Genomic DNA, 16,784 nt, shown 5'->3' on the forward strand with positions numbered 1-16,784 from the left:
TAGGGATCTTCTAAGCATCCCTACACGGACATGAATGTGTGCATGCAAATGTGAATTATTTCTACGTGGGCTCTTTTGCATTGATAAATGATGGGAGAGCTTCCCTAGGTCCTGTGGTAATGGTCTGGTTTAAAATGGGGCTCTTGAATGGTCTAAAACGCCACGAAGTAGAAGGAGCCACCTTTGGGGTTGAATGAAGGTAGGAGGAAAGTCATTAGCTGAGGATCAAAAAGAAAATCCCCAGCAAGTCTCAGCGTTCAGACAGGTAGAGTGAGTGTCACATGCACAGACAAGGGGAGGGGTGGGTGGAATGTAGAATTTATTCTTAAGCAGGAAGGCAAGGGACAGTCAGGATCATCGGAAGGAGAGCTGTCCTCAGGGAGAAAATAGATCCCTACCTCTGTTCTACAACTTCTCCTGCACCCTGCTGTCCATTAATTGCTGCAAAGAATACTCAGGCGGTGTTTATGACTCATGCCATCATTTTTGAACAATCGCCTCCCCATACTCATAGCAGCTCACATAGACGAGACGGATGTCATTTTCAGTGAAGCTAGTTTCAAATCCTAGGTGTCTGTGTGTCAAGGGTGGGCGTTGGGGAGAGGGGGTGTTTTGGCCCAGGCGCGCCACCACTGTCAAGACAAACTGGACTCTTCTTCCTTTGTAAAGGAGTGCCTCTCTGAACCGCAATTGGGCCGCGTCTCGATGAAACAGTTTATTGTCCAGCTTGCAGCTGGCTGTCCCCCCACAGAAGGCAGCCCATTTGCATTCAGTAGAAATGATAATTCATGTTTTGGGTGGTGGGAGTTGGAGGGGTTATCTCTCCCCCTATTACGACCTATGATGCGTGGCATGCCTCGAATTTTAATTTACATGCCTAAACGCCAAGAAGTCGTCCTCGATCTCTGTGGCAGCAAGTGCCTAGTAATCCCAACCTGCTCCTTAAAGCTTGGAGCTCCCTTCCCCCCTACCCACCCGATTCCTCAGCGGAGCTCTTAAACCAAAACGCTTGTCCTACGCTGCCTAGTGCACAAAATGCGTCTTCTGTTGCTTACAAGGTTTTTTGTTGCTGGCTCGACGTGTGAGGAGGCTTACATTTATGCTTAGTTTGTCTGTCACGGAGACGGTGGTTAATAAGTGGCCCTGGGGCTGCCTGCTACACTCGCGCTCCGCGTGGGGGAGGCGCAAGGAGCCAGCAGCAGCTCCTGGCAGGAAAAAATGTTGAGGTGGCTCTTGCTAGAAGATGACCGGGGGTTAAGTGAGTTTTCATGTGATACCTGTTGAGTCAAAACACATTCGAGGGGCAGATGGGGAGAGGGAGTCTCCGAAGCTGGGCGAGCACGCCAGGCTGACAAACACCGAGCCGCGCCGCCTGCAATTACAGCCCAGCCGCCCGCACCTACCGTATTTTCTAGATAAGAAGCGCTGATAGAAAACAAACGGCGCGGTTAGTTTGCTTCAGATGGCACTAGAAATGAGACCCCTCTCCTTTACTCACAGCTCCAGTACTTTGAACTGAGCTAATCGGCTACAGAATATATTCCAGTTTCGGGGCCATTGAAAGAAGGAGTATTTCACACTCTGCTTGATTCCACTCAAAATCAATTTTTTTACGGGCCATTAAAATTTTTTTAATGGTAATAAGGTTCTTCATTGTCACTTATCTGCCACTTGAAAGACATCTCCTATATTTTACAACTTGGAACGCTGTTAAATTCTGAGACACAAACTTACAGAGGCTCTATGCTTTAGACCTGCTCCCTGTAGCCCAGTGGTACCAATTTTGACAATCGTTTCTTCTTCTCATTCACCTCATTCTATTTTCACTTCACCACAGTCTTAAGGCTTTTCTTAAAACCAAGATTGCTGCAATGGCTTAAGTGTTTCCTCCAATGTCTATGACCGTTTTTTGTCTTCCACACTGTTTTTCTTCTAGTCTTTCAGGCCCAAGGGAAAGCTCAGGATGGGGTGTCATTCTAAGGGCTTTGCAGGTTTCTAGGCTACTGCTAGGGTTCAGGAAGTCCAAGGAGAGCACTTATCCAGGTGAACAGCTCCAGCCTGGAGAATTCTACCTTCCGTCCACACTTTTCATCCCTCCACCATCTCACCTCTGCCTGCAACACCAATGACAAAGAGGCTCAGAGAGAGGAAACATCTCAGAATAGAAGACAAAGTGGCCTTCAGTAGTAGGCCTGAATTGCTCCGAGTGGGGTTGAAAAGAGAGGCAACCCTCTCTGGGCATTTTATCTTCAGTGTAGCCATCTGAAATAAAAGGCCATGGAGGGCACCAAATTGCGGGTGGGGCGGGCGGGGCCTGCGAAGACCTGCTGCTTGCCTACTTCATGCTAAAAGGCAACACACACACACACACACACACACACACACACACACACACACACACTCACGCAGAGGTTTCTGAAATGCAGCCTGCAGCTGCAGCGTGTCTGTTTTAGGTTTTAATCAGAAACTGTGAATCTCCAAGTCGAGCTTAAACGTCCCGCCCACGTAAACAGACACCCGCAGGGTGATTCCCCTGCCTCTTGGGAAACCCTAGGGGAGCATTCAAATCATGCAGAGAGGGTACAGAAGGCATTGATCTCAATGGAGAGTGCTTTACAGCCAGTGGGCCACGTCCCCCACCCTGAGCCACGCTTTCAGGGCCTCTCCTGGGACCCCGGACTTGGATAAGGATCCGTGTTTCCCAATGCTCTGGGACTCGGAGGAGATGTCACTCCTGCCACAGAGCTCTTCTGGAAAAGTGGGGTTCTCACCCTCTCCCGCAGTTTATTACTATGTGAAGGGGTCACATTGTCCTGCCCTGGAAGAGCTGCCAGCGGCGCTCATTAGCACCTTTCTCCCACCCCGGGTGGCAGCGCTGGAACCCTCACTCCCTGACCTCAAGGCAACAGTCTTACCTGGCAGTAACGCTGGGAAATTTTCTGTCGTGTCTTAAGAGAGCTTTTCAAAGGTGGGTGGGTAGGGTTAATGTTTTTACGGAACAATAACGACAGCAAACAAAAAGCCACCATCAAAAACCTACCTTGAGGTTAGCAGGACTGAGACAGCTGCAGCTGTGTTGGGGTCAAGAGGTCCCGGACCTGCTGCACTGTGGACATCTGTTTCCTCTGGGAATATTGCTTTACTGCTTCTAGAAGGCCAGACTCCCTGAAATATCCATGAACCACCTGAGGTTGAAACTGAGCACCTGACTTGGCCTTTGGCGCGCGAGTAGGTGTAGGAAGGAGTGTGTGTGCATGTGTGTGTGTGTGCGGTGTGTTGCTGGGAGAAGCCCCAGATGGATCTATACCCAGGAGCCTTTGGGAGGCCTGGGGAGTGGGTGTGGGTGTGTGTGCAAGGCAGAAATGGGTGGCCGGTAACAAACAGTACGTTTCTGTCTTCCCCCCACCCCCCGCCCCAACCCCGGACTGTAGACGGTCGGTGGTGCTGTGGCCACTGCTATAGCGCGATCCGGTGGAGGCGCTGAGAAAGCTCCCTTTCCCCCAGCTGACAGACCTCAGCACCACCCTAGCCGAACAACTTCTCCTCTAACAGGCTCTCTAGAGTTCCAAAAACTCACTGGGGAATGAATAATGTGGATTGCTGCTCCTTTACCATCCCCACCCCTCATCCCCAGCTTGCCACTACCACCGGGCATAAAGCAAGAAGGGGCAATATCAAGATGGAATCGCCACAAGGGCTTCGTTGAGCCCTAGGGGAAAAGGCAAAGGAAAGGAAACAGTACAGGGTCATCCCGGTTGTAGCGCGGTCCTCTCCCAAGCCCGGTGAAGAGGCCAGCTGAGGGCTGAAAGCGGGACAGGCACGAGGATTACAGCGCAATGCAGAATAATAATGAAGCAGGACAACCAAAGAAAGAAAGATAGACTCAGGCAGCAGGCGGATTCCCTTCTCCTTGAACAGGGAGCCTATGGGGAGGCTTTGCACCGCCAAGTTGCTTATCCAACCCAATTTTACCGCCTTCAAAAGGCTTGAAGAGCTCCTAGAATTAATTCTGACCTGAACTTTCCTTGAACAGTTACCTCGTTGAAATCGTTCAGAAATATCATTTTGCAGCATCATATTTTCCTGTATTTTCTCCTTGAGGGGGTTGGGGAGGATGTGGGGGCTGCATCTCTGCATCTCCCTATGCAGGGTAGGACGAGCGTGGTGTGAGCAGAAATAATACAGAGCAGGTTTCAGGCTCTTGAAAAACCTGATACCACTTCCTTTGAGATTCCTCAAGGAGAAAAGATTAAGTACCCCAGAAGCATAGATTTAGTTTCAGTAGTTGTTATTACTGTTCATGATATTAATTAGCATCCCCACTACTAGTGGGGTAGCTGAGTAGATTTGAGGCATACATATTTGTTCCCTGAACATACAACTTGGTACCTACAGAAACAGGGAAATCTTAAAGCGGTAGCAAATGGCATTTCTACAGGGTTCTAAAACAGTAAAACTCTGTCATAAGTGAGACCTGATAAAACAATAAAGTAAAAGAAGTAGAACAATCTATAATACCCTTGTACTCATATGGGGAAAAGTAACTTGTCTAATCTCAGATACAAAGAAAAGAAAGCAGCTAACCTTCATTTCAAGGCTCCAAATATACTTCTTGTGTTCCAAGAGTTGACTATCTTCTACTTCATATCAGGGTCTCCAGAAAAGGCTTCAGGATATTAAATACCTACAGTGTTTTGTCTAGTATGGAAAATAACTTTTTTGAAGCACCAAACAGTATGTCTGGTGAGGCAACTGTTACCTTAGGCAACATGGCTATTTGAGAAAATATGCCATCTTATGCTTTGAATTCCAATGTTTGAGACACTAGAAGTAAAATGACTGCAAACAAAAAGAGGGAAATGCCTGAGATACCAATAAAACTTACGGCCATTTTATCTATATAAACACTAAAACATGCTCTTTTTTTTTTCCTTCCTCTTACTCATAATCCAAAGGGGCATGCAGTTTATGGATATGATGGCAGTCCTAACTTGGATTTTGGATGAGGTCTGGTAAGGATGATAGAACAAATGCTATCATTAGCAATTCATCTTGTCTCCCTCTGAGTGAGCAGGTGGGGTGATTTATGGTACTTTCCAGAGATAAATCTTCATGTCTACAAGATTTTCTCAGAATTAGACACTTTCAAGGCTCTCGTTCTCATCAGAATAACACTTTTACAGGAATATCAGTGAGAAAAATCAATTTGCTGAATACTTTCCAGTATTCATGTTCTCAGTGCTGGTAGAGATCTTTTTTCTCTCAAGCCTCTAATCTTGCAGCTATCAAATGCATTTCTCGCTATCATGCCTTTTGGTAAGCTATTGCTTGGTGCTGTTTGAGGCTTCCTAAGGATTAATACTTTCTATATAACCATGGCCTGTTTCCCAGAACCCAATTTGAAACCTCTAAAAGTCAAAATTTCTAAGATTAGCATATGCATCAAATACCTTTAACTGGATAGATAACAAGAATATCAACAGTAATCATGTACCATTAGATAGTACAATATTATTCTATTTGCTCACAACTGCTCGCACTGCAGTGATTTCAAAGTGTTCCCAAACACTTTGCACCATTTGGAGGCATCTTTTGGAAATTTGTTAGAAATGTGATTCCTCAGGTCCCTACCCCAGGTTTACCGAAACAGATGCCCTGACAGTTGGGTACCAACATTGGTGTTTTTAACAAGTCATCTAGGTAATTCTGATGTGCTCTAAAATGTGAGAAACACTACAGTAAATTAAGGAGCAAGAGCTTCGGAGCCACTAAGACCTGAAGTCAAAAAATGATTCTTCCAGGAACTATCTTTGTACTGGCAACTCAATTTTCCTAAGCTTCAATTTCATTATCTATGAAAAAGGAAATTAGAATTTCAATAGGAAGATTATGCACATAACATATACAGTGCCTGACACTAGTAGCTATATCAGTATTATTAAATACACTTCCACGCACAAAGCCAATTTGAACTCCCACACACTTCATCCCTAACACCACCACCAGCCCTAACTTGTCCACAGCAGTAAATAAAAAATGTAGCTTCTTCTCCCTAGCTTTTATTTCACTTTGGCTAAGTTCCCAGGCTATTATACATTGGAGAAACGCTCTGAAATTTCTGCTTATCACCTTTACACAGTTACTTCAAGTGCTGGCTCTATGAATCAGGGGCAGACTCGTAGCTTAAAAATGTTACTCCTACTTCTGGGCTAATTTCATCCATTGCATTCCAATATTGATTTATTTTAATATTGATTGATAAATGTACTTACATGAATTTGTTAATTCATCTTGTCACAAATTCATGGTATTTACAGGGCTGGAGGAGTTCTTAAATACCAGCTCATATTTTATACAATAAATGCACATGCCTAGGAAGGGTAAGTGCGTTTTTACTAGGTTACACGATAATTAGCTCCAGAACTGATATTAGATCATTGGGCTTTCAAGTTTATGTTCGACTACCTGTCTACTATACCTTATCAGCTTTACTCTAGAGTTTGCTCAGATGGCACCAATGAAGACAATCACAAAATTTAATATTTAAGTACCATATGCCGATTAGTATCATATAAGAATATTAGTGATTATAATGTTTTGTGGTAAGTTTTTTAATGTTAACTACTCATTTGGTAAAAGACAAAAGAAACAATTATGGAATGAGAATATTTTCTAAGACTATTAAAATATGCACATAAAATAAAAACAAATCATATATTAGTTATTTTTTACATTACAAGCCTATAAATATAAAATCAGTATGTTGACTGATTTTTAATGTCTCAAAAACTTTGAAGGATCATACTTAAAAATCAAATTCTTATTTCCTCTCAAAATCTGGACACAATTTCTTATTTAAAGGCTTTTAAATCTAGAAAGTATGTTCATAATTTTTTCTTCATGTTTTTAATATGTTCAAGTCCTATTAACATTTAAGCATTCTATCTCATATGCATTTATATCTGTATATTTCTCTCACATAATCTATATAAGATGATGGTATCATGCAAAACTCTTACCATGAAAATACTAGCATATTTTACAAATATTAATTTGTAAGAACAATCAATAATGTTAAGGGGTTATTTTCAATTTTAGTGATATATGAAATACTTCTAAAGTCTCTTCAAGATATGGGAGTAAAATTTCCAAAATAATGAATCTTGCTAAATTTGAAGTATTTAAATGTTCAGAAAATGGTTGAAATACATAAAAGTAATGAGTGATACTCTTAAAAGCTGAGTCTGTAATGTTTATGATTATAAAGTCCTTCTTCCTTCAGTTGCTTTATGTTGGCAAATTTTGAAGAAATATTTATGATTACATTAAAGAAATGGTAAGGATTTTTTTAACTATGACAGTTTTAAAAAAATTGGTTGAATACCATTTTAAAGGAAATTTATAAATGGAAATAGACTTGCAGAGTGGATGTATTAAATGTTAAATAAATAAACTGAAAAACCAACAGTTATGCTAAAGTTTTCCACTATGCAAGTTTGTCAGGTCGACTCCAGAATACTCAGGGGTGCTTCATATATAGAAAGCATGTAATACATTATTATATTTGGGGAAATGGTACTAAAATAGACATGTGCATTTATTGTGTAAAATCCGAGCAGCAGGAAACTCTGGGCTAAGCCCTTTAGTTAGAGTGTGTCACCTACATCTCAAGCAGTGGTTCTCTCTCATTTTCCAGCTTTGAATTGTAACAAGCATCTTGTGGGATAGCTGTTATTTCCTATGTGCAGATTATTATCTCCATTTATAAATTATCCATATTTCCTGAGGCCACAGAGGTGCAATGGCTTTCCAGAATTATTGGTTAGGTAGTGGTTGAAATGATATTTGATTAATACTTTCATAGACTCATCAAAATTTAAAATTATAAATGACTAAGTGACTAATTAAACAATCTTCATTTTTAAGAGAAAAAAATGAAATATTAATAAATTTAATATTTAATTTAATATAAAAGAAAGCCTAAAATTAATATCCATGTTATATATATATCACATATTATACATATATATATTATATATATATCATAGTTACAGTAATACATAACTTCTCAGTTTTGTAATTTTCAACATCTTTTACTTGCCTAACTTTATTCTCATAATGATTCTGCAAGATAGATGTGAAAGATAGTTTCCAGTTTTATAAGCAATATTAAGTGAGGTAAATGCACAATAATACATAAGTTAAAAAGTCATTATAAGATATAAAATTATTTAGTGCATTAAGAGCAAAAAAAAATCAAAAGTTATAATCTTTAGATTTAAACTGGTGCTCCTTAGTAAAACTTTTTTTTCCCATTTTTTTATTACTCAAATGAATTTATCACATCTGTAGTTGTATAATGATCATAACAATCTGATTTCACAGGTCCTTAGTAAAACTTAAAATTTATGAATGTAGACAAATTTACGGACTTCACATATAAAATAATATGTGGGTATAAAATGTTACCAATTGTACCATAATTCTTGGGAAAAAAATTTGCTCTGTTTGGTACCTTAATCTTCCAATCATTTCTATAGAATTTTAAGGATGGGAAAACTTTTATGACCTGTCTATTGTCTTATAGTTAAGGAAGGTGCTTTTTAAGAAACAACATATCCAGGCTTCATCCTCTCGCTCTCCCTCCTCCCCAAATTGCATCCCAGTTAAAAGTAGTTGTGTAGCTGTTCACCTTCATGTAGAAAGGAGATAGTTCAGAGAAATAAAGAGACTTGCCAAGCAAAAGAGTGCAAAATAGTCTTTCAATTCCCTATCCAGCTCATGTTTCTTTTCACTGGGTACTGCCTTATGAGCTTCTTTATTTAGTCCTAACTAGTTTATGGGAGTAAATCTCCATGAGAGTAGAGAACACTGTGCCTACTCCAAATTCTGATCAGGCTCAAAACAATACTTCTTGCAGTAATTGTCTTAGGAGACACATACACGAGTGTAATAATGTTGGTAAATGAGAAACTTAACATGCAATCTAATATTGACCTAAAAATTAAGTAGGGATATTAAAATATACATCATTGTCTACAAAAGGAAAATATACACTTATTAAATTATACTTAAATGCTCAAAATTAGTACTACATTTTCTTTTGAAGGTGATAAATTGTTTTTCATATCCAATAGAAGTATTATTGTACTTTCATCTTTTCTGAACTTCAGACTCTTTCAATATAAACTTGCCTTTTTCTACTCACATTATTAAAACTTTGTAGATCTATTTCTAAAAATGTCATTTTAACCTATATTTTCAATGTTAAAGCTCAGATATCCTAACAATATCCTCATATGTATTATTCATGGGACATACTTATTACATTGGACACTTTGTTACGGGACAGTGATATTTTAAATAGTTTTGCATCTTGCAGTATCTAGATGTAGATTTCTCCAAGGCTGCTGAAATTCAGGGATACAAGTAAAGCTACACTCTGTCTCCAACTCTACTTCCTGTAATTATACATTCCGGAATTTTAATGTTGGAAATTGATTAACTATCAGCCAGGTTTTCCATTTAATTTTTTTTTTTTTTTTGTCTTTTTAGGGCCGCACCAGCAGAATATGAAAGTTCCCAGGCTAGGGGTTGAATTGGAGCCACAGCTGCCAGCCTACACCACAGCCACAGCAACGCAGGATCCAAGCCTCATCTGCAAACTACACCACTGCTCACAGCAATGCCAGATCCACAACCCACTGAGCAAGGCCAGGGATCAAATCTGAGTCCTCATGGTTACTAGTCAGGTTTGTTACCCTTGAGCCGCAATGGGAACTCCCATTTTAAAATTGATACTATTGTTATTGTTGTAATAATTCACTATAGTCTATTGACATTTTATATCACAAACTTACTGATGTTGTGTTTTCATGATCTTGGTGAAAGGAAAGGGGAGCACACTGATAATTAAAAATAGCTTTTTTGGAGTTCCCGTCGTGGCGCAGTGGTTAACGAATCCGACTAGGAACAATGAGGTTGCAGGTTCGGTCCCTGCGCTTGCTCAGTGGGTTAAGGATCCGGCGTTGCCGTGAGCTGTGAGCTGTGGTGTAGGTTGCAGATGCGGCTCGGATCCTGCGTTGCTGTGGCTCTGGCGTAGGCTGGCAGCTACAGCTCCGATTCGATCCCTAGCCTGGGAACCTCCATATGCCGCGGGAGCGGCCCAAGAAATGGCAAAAAGACAAAAAAAAATAGCTTTTTTGGGAGCTTGCTCATATTTCCAATAACCACTTGTTTATTCATTCACAGCTACTTAATAAAACTATTAGCTGAGTTTTTTATCATTTGATATTATTCTAATTTCTCAAATATCTATTTTAGTTTTCTATTGATACATATATTTATTTGTTTAAATTATGATCCTTGTCTGATTTGAAAGAAATATGAAGAAAACATGTTTTTAATTTCATTTTATCTTAAATTAGCACATAATGGTACCTAGGGTTTCTCAACTGAGTCAATAAAAGTTATAATTTTAAGCTATATTTTATTATGAGTATTTTAATATAGAGAAGTGAAAATGAGCCTACTCTGTTGTTATTCTATTAAAGCACAATACTGTTAAAATGACTTTACCTTCAGGTAATTTGTAATTTTTAGAAATGGTTTTGTTTTCAATGTTTAAACTATATTTTATGTACAGGTATGACTGTTCTGAATCTGTTATTGGAGGTATAAATTGAATTTCTCCCAAATGTTGGTAATGAATTTATGCTGATCTATCTGTGTGTTCTAATATTGAGCTCTGTGTTGCTAAAAGCTGCATTTGCGAGATAACGGATCAAAGTTAGGAGAACAGGCAGAATAAACACAACTGAATCTCTTGGAGATGAAACAGAGTACCTTGAATTTATTGGCTCTGTGCTCTAACTGACTGAACTATGTAGACTAGACAAAATATTTACTCAGTGTTCACATATATGGAGAAACCCTGAGTTAACGGTTTCTTGGCTGATGTCTAAATCAAAGCAGCTGAACTGATTCAAATGTTTTGTGTAAACAAATTTGCATCCAGGCTATTAATTCGTGTGCCCACTTTTAGCTTAATAGTTTATAAGGTGATGGAGATGATAAACCCTCTTAAATGAAGTTTGCAATAAAAATGCTGACGTGTCCATGATTACCTGTATTGAATTCATGTTCAATGCTCTTTTCATGGCTTAAAAAAAACCTTTCATCTGTAAATTCGACTAGTACTTGGGTGCTCTTTTAGCTGTTAAATCTTTTTAAAGGAGGTCAAACAGAAACATTTAAAATCAATTTTCCAGCAAAGTGCTAGGAAATCTTTAATATCTGTGTTAGCTTGGCAGTGTTCATTAATATATTAACAGATGAAAATCAGAAATGACATTTTGAACTTAATATTTAAATATTACCAATGTGTAAGTCTTTAGGAATCAGCCATTTTTCAATATTTTGAAGCTCACTACTTATTTTTACCTAGCATTGCATAGATTATTCCAATCTCCCCATCTTAGAGAGACTACATTCTAATTATTTAATTTTTTCAAAACTAAAATTCTCAAAGTCTTCAAGAGAAATTGGATGATGTTAGATATATGAGGTTATATCTTGTGCTATTTCATGTAAATATTTAATTGTTTCTGTCATTTTATTTTTGTTGAATTTGGTTTATTATGCCTTTTAGAACAGTATTGTTTTGAATTGAATATTGTGATACTGACACAAATTAAACTAGGAGTTGTGAAAGATACAGTGGCCAGTAGATTTTATTTCCATAGAAAGAACCAGTGGCTTCAGTGTTACTTCTGAGATTCAGCCACATATTCCTTCAGCCATCAGTTATTTATTTACTGAGGGCCAGTGTTTGTCATGCCCTTGCCTAGACATTGAAAATATAGAGATGAAATCTAATCACTATCCTAAAAGAAGACAATCTTCATTTTGAAGGAGGATTCCTGGGAACATAATACCAAAGAAAATCGTGAAATTGTTTAATTCTTTAACGTGATTCTTTTATTATGAAATATCAATATAGTTTATTCCAACTTCATTTACACATTCTATATTTTAGATCTTTATACTAACACAGGTAAGTGTTAACATCTACAGATACTGAAACTTTCCAATGAAGACCATCATTTTGTGATCTAATGTAATTTTCCCTTGTAATTTTCAATTAAAATATTTATTGACTCTCATCTGTTCAGCCAACTGATGTTAACTAGTTTATCTACTATTAATGAAGATCCGTCATGTATTTCTATAACAATGTTTGTACAGTTATATAGTAATTTGTGATCAGCAAATTGTGCTTCTAACCAATTCTTTTTCCATAGTAGTTTCTGCTTCAGAACTCCTCATAGGCTTCCTAATAGTTTCAAATTTAAATTCAGATCTCTGTCCCCCCTTTTAGTGATTCACATGAAATAAGCCTTGAACTAACTTATCAAGGTCAACACATACAAAGGGTAAAATAAATAACTAAATATAAATATAACAGATTCAGTCATAGTTTATTTATCACTTTTTTGTCTTTATTGGAGACTCGAGTGTTGGGGAACCAGTGTTTCAGTAAGTAGGTTGTTTTGTTTTGCTTTGCTTTTTTAAAAAAATCTGTGATTTAAAGACCAATAGAATAATAATACTGAAATGCTGGCATTGGATCAATGCCAATTTTGCTCCACAGCAGTTAAGTAGAATGATCTATCCTTACAAGGTTAAAACATTCACCAAAATCTATCTTGCATTTTACATTTTTCTCATTCCCCTCTCGTTGGTTTCTTTGATGATTCATGTTATTTTAATGTTTGCACATCCTACTTTACAATTGCCATCTCCCTATCCCTTTCCACATTTGATAAACCTCACTTTGTGATCTAATAATTTAATGTGTAAGAATTCATATTTAATATTTATTAATACAATAAATAGTGAAGGATTTTTTCTGTTTCTAAGCTCTAAAATCTCCACTGTTATTGTAAGATCAAAACCAAGCATGTCCCTTGTCTACTAAATGCTGTCTTCTCTGCTGGGACTACTTTAGCAAAAATAAATAAATAAATAAAATTGAGAAGCTTGAGATAAAAGAGCTTTAGGTAACATGAATTGGTTTACTCAACTTGGTACAACTAAAGGGAGGAATTTCTATGTATACCACAGTGAATTTCCAACACTCTCCACAATATACTTTCTGCTTATTGAGATGCCAAATTAATGTGTGTGGAGATAATTTGCAGGTTATTTGCCCTTGGTTCCATCAACATTTCAAACCCTGTGTCTAAGATCTTTCCTTCTTGGTCTTATCAAATATGAATGTGGTCTCTTTACATTTCTCAAAACAACATTATACAAGCAAACAAACCTGCAGTGGCTTTCCATTCATTGTTTTTTCCTTCTCAAGTTTCAACTCTCTGTTTCTTTCAAAGCGCTACTGACAATTTTCATACAATAGTGTAACATAGCCCATTTGGGTAAAATGCAGTGGACAGGCTCTCAAGCTGGCTTGTTTATTGTTAGTACACAAGAGAATCTCAGAGGAGCCACCTGTTACGATGTACATCTAGACTTCATGAAAACTATGAAAATGGATACAATTAGAAGTGATCTTTGCTTATGAAGCAAGTTCTGAGAAGGGTATTTTGATAAAACTCTGTTACACACATATCAAGTAATTCTTAAACTTCAAATTAAATGCAGTCAATAAAATTTTGTCGATTGTGAAAAAACAGAAGTAAAATAAGTATATACATTTTTATGAATTGTGTATTTAAGTACAAATATTCACAATTTATGAATTGTTTCCTATATTGTCATTTCAATTTTTATAGTAGCTCATTTTTTCTCTAACGTAAATGTGAAGACACCTCTCTCAGATAAGTTATTAAGCATTTTTACTCTGATTCTTCATTTTTTTTTCTCATTTTCAGGACAGAAAAGAAAAGTTTTCATTGTTCACTGCTATGAACTGTGAGTGTCTCTCATGGAAGCACCTCAACCTTGAGTGATAGATAGACTTAGCTTCTTTTAATCTGAGGAAACAAGTTAGAAAGAGGGAAGTGGCTAGCCAGCAGAGAAATCTGGGTTCAAACCAGGCCTGCCCAACTCAAAACCTTTGCTCTTTTCATCACACCAAACAGGATTTCGTCAACTTTGAGGGAAAAAAATTTTCAGAGATTGAGATGAATTTTGAATTCTTTCCAATGGGTAAGGTTATTTCTTTTCTGGAGTGAGTATTTCTGAACACAGAGCAATTTATTTTACATGCTTCAAGATGAAGGGAAGGCAATAGAAACAGAGGAAGTCAGGGGTAACAATTCATAAAGGTCAGTCTTGTCATGTTGCCAGAGGGACTGGCCTCATGCTAGTGTTTGGACATGCTTTGTTGAATCCTTTATTAAGTTATAGTTTGCTGTTAGAATGATATATATATAGATATATAGATATGGAAAATGCTTAGGTACTATGACATTACAGTTAGGAATTATATTTAAGGCTATCTTAAAATTGTACTTTTTTCTTTTTACAAATTAAAATAGTGTGTGTATAAGGTCATATTTACTTATATTCTTTATTTTCAATAGCCCAGACTTCATGGAAAATTATAACTTTATTTCTTAGAAGTGTAAAATAAATGAAACATGTTTCTCAACTCATGACTCTTATTGAGTAAAAAAGTATGTCAAAAATCTTAAATCACACAGCATGGGATAGCCATGCCTTAATAAGTACCTTATAAACAGAGGAGGCATTCAATAAATATTTGGAGGCTTGAAGTGGATTATAGTTAATTGAATTCATTAATTTAGTTTATGTCCAACTTGTAATCAGAAAAATCAATCTATATTGCCCTAATCTTTCAGTTGTTATATACTGAAATGTTTCTAACTCCGAAAGTGGTGGCTGTGGATATCCATTTGGATACCGAATGTTTTCTAGGAAAAAAGAGGACTTATAAAAATGTTGTATATCTATTCAGTGTGTAAAACTATGGATCGCCTTTGCTTCTTTTACTTTTGAACATATAAACTGGTGGCTTTTACTTGAATGGTTTGTACTAAAGTCCCTTAGCTCAAAATATCACTACCTCCATTAGTATTATAGTAAGAACACAAAGAATTACTGAGCCCTGATAAACCAGGTAAACTACCATTGCTATTAGAAGTAACTGTTCATTGCAAAGTCCTTTTAGTACATATTTCAAATAATATTCAATATGTCAGAGAGCAAATAAATTTGGAAACATTTATTATGATTATTCTCAGTCTCTAATCTAATAGAATTGAACACGTAATGCCAGATACAAACTGGCTAGATGATTTAAGTACCACCTTTCCTTTAGGGCTCAGTTTCCTCATCTCTTATATTATCTGTATATTTAACATCTTCATGATAGCAATTGGATCAGTAGGAGAAAGCACTTTAGGAAGTTTGTATTGCTACTATTAATGACTATTGCAAAACTGGTAACTATTGTATTATTATTACTATTTTTTGTCTTTTTCTTGGGCCGGTCCCTCAGCATATGGAGATTCCCAGGCTAGGGGGTCCAGTTGGAGCTGTAGCTGCCAGTCTACGCCAGAACCACAGCAATGCCAGATCTGAGCCGCATCTGCAAACTACACCACAGCTCATGGCAATGCAGGACCCTCAACGCACTGAGCAAGGCCAGAGATCGAATCCGCAACCTCATGGTTCCTAGTCGGATTCGTCAACACTGAGCCACGACAGGAATTCCTATTGTATTATTTATTTGAAGATATCTAAGTACATCTAATTTACTCGGTAATATATTAACACAAAAAAAGAAGATGCATTTCTCAAACATTTAATGAGATAATTCAGGTTTTAAATCATCTTTCATATGCATTAGGATAACATGCTATTTGAGATAAGTTTTGAGGCAGATGCTCTTTTCTATAAAACATCAGGCTCCTTGATAAAGTGAATAATCACATCCTAACCCCAAATAATTGCTTTTGTAAATCAACGCTAGCTGTATATTGGACTCATTTAAACATATACTCTTTGCAATGAAAATTTTAATAAAATTGTGTTTGTACCTTTTAAAAGTTTTAATTAAAGTATAAATATTAAATAATTGATTATTTTCTTGAATTTACATATCCAATTATACAATGTTTATTATTTTTCTCTGTTCAAATGATTAGGTATAGTAATCATTTCCCCTGAGTGGTGGCCAGCCTTGCAATCTTGTGTGTGTGTGTGTGTGTGTGTGTGTGTGTGTGTGTGTGTGTGTGTGTGTCTTTTTGTCTTTTTCTAGGGCTGCACACGCAGCATGTGGAGGTTCCCAGGCTAGGGGTCTAATCAGAGCTGTAGCTGCCGGCCTATACCAGAGCCACAGCAATGCCAGATCTGAGCAGCTCATGGCACTGCCAGATCCTTAACCCACTGAGTGGGGCCAGGGATCAAACCTGCAACCTCATGGTTCCTAGTTGGATTCATTAACCACTGAGCCATGACGAGAACTCCCAGCCTTGCAATCCTGACATAAGCCGTGCTTAAACCTAATTGGCACATCCTTTCACACGTGATTGTTGTCTATTTGCCAATATTTTGTTCATTTTATCTCCAGATTCATTAATAGACATTTTTTGTTCTTAGAAATTTGGTGTATGGAAAACTTATTTAAATTATTCTCTTATGCTGTTTTTTTTCTGATCATATTTTGCCTCACTTTTGGCATTTCATAATATCGTTTGTGTTCATTACTGTTATTCTTCCAAATGATCTGATAATGTTCACAGAAGTCATCTATCATATTGTTTTTTACATTTCTGATTTTATTTTCTATAACATTT

General features: G+C 37.5%; 1 protein-coding gene across 5 annotated transcripts in view; it reads left to right on the top strand.

Annotated features, from left to right (window-relative positions):
• Window positions 1-16,784, top strand: part of CSMD3 (CUB and Sushi multiple domains 3) — a 1,221,352-nt gene that overhangs the window by 735 nt on the left and 1,203,833 nt on the right. The gene's annotated exons all lie outside the window — the stretch shown is intronic.

Source organism: Sus scrofa, chromosome 4 (genome assembly GCF_054392235.1).
Source record: "Sus scrofa isolate SSC_HxYL_T2T_F1_AM1 chromosome 4, Sscrofa_HxYL_maternal_Yorkshire_Landrace_v2.0, whole genome shotgun sequence".
Classification (NCBI taxonomy): Eukaryota; Metazoa; Chordata; class Mammalia; order Artiodactyla; family Suidae; genus Sus; species Sus scrofa.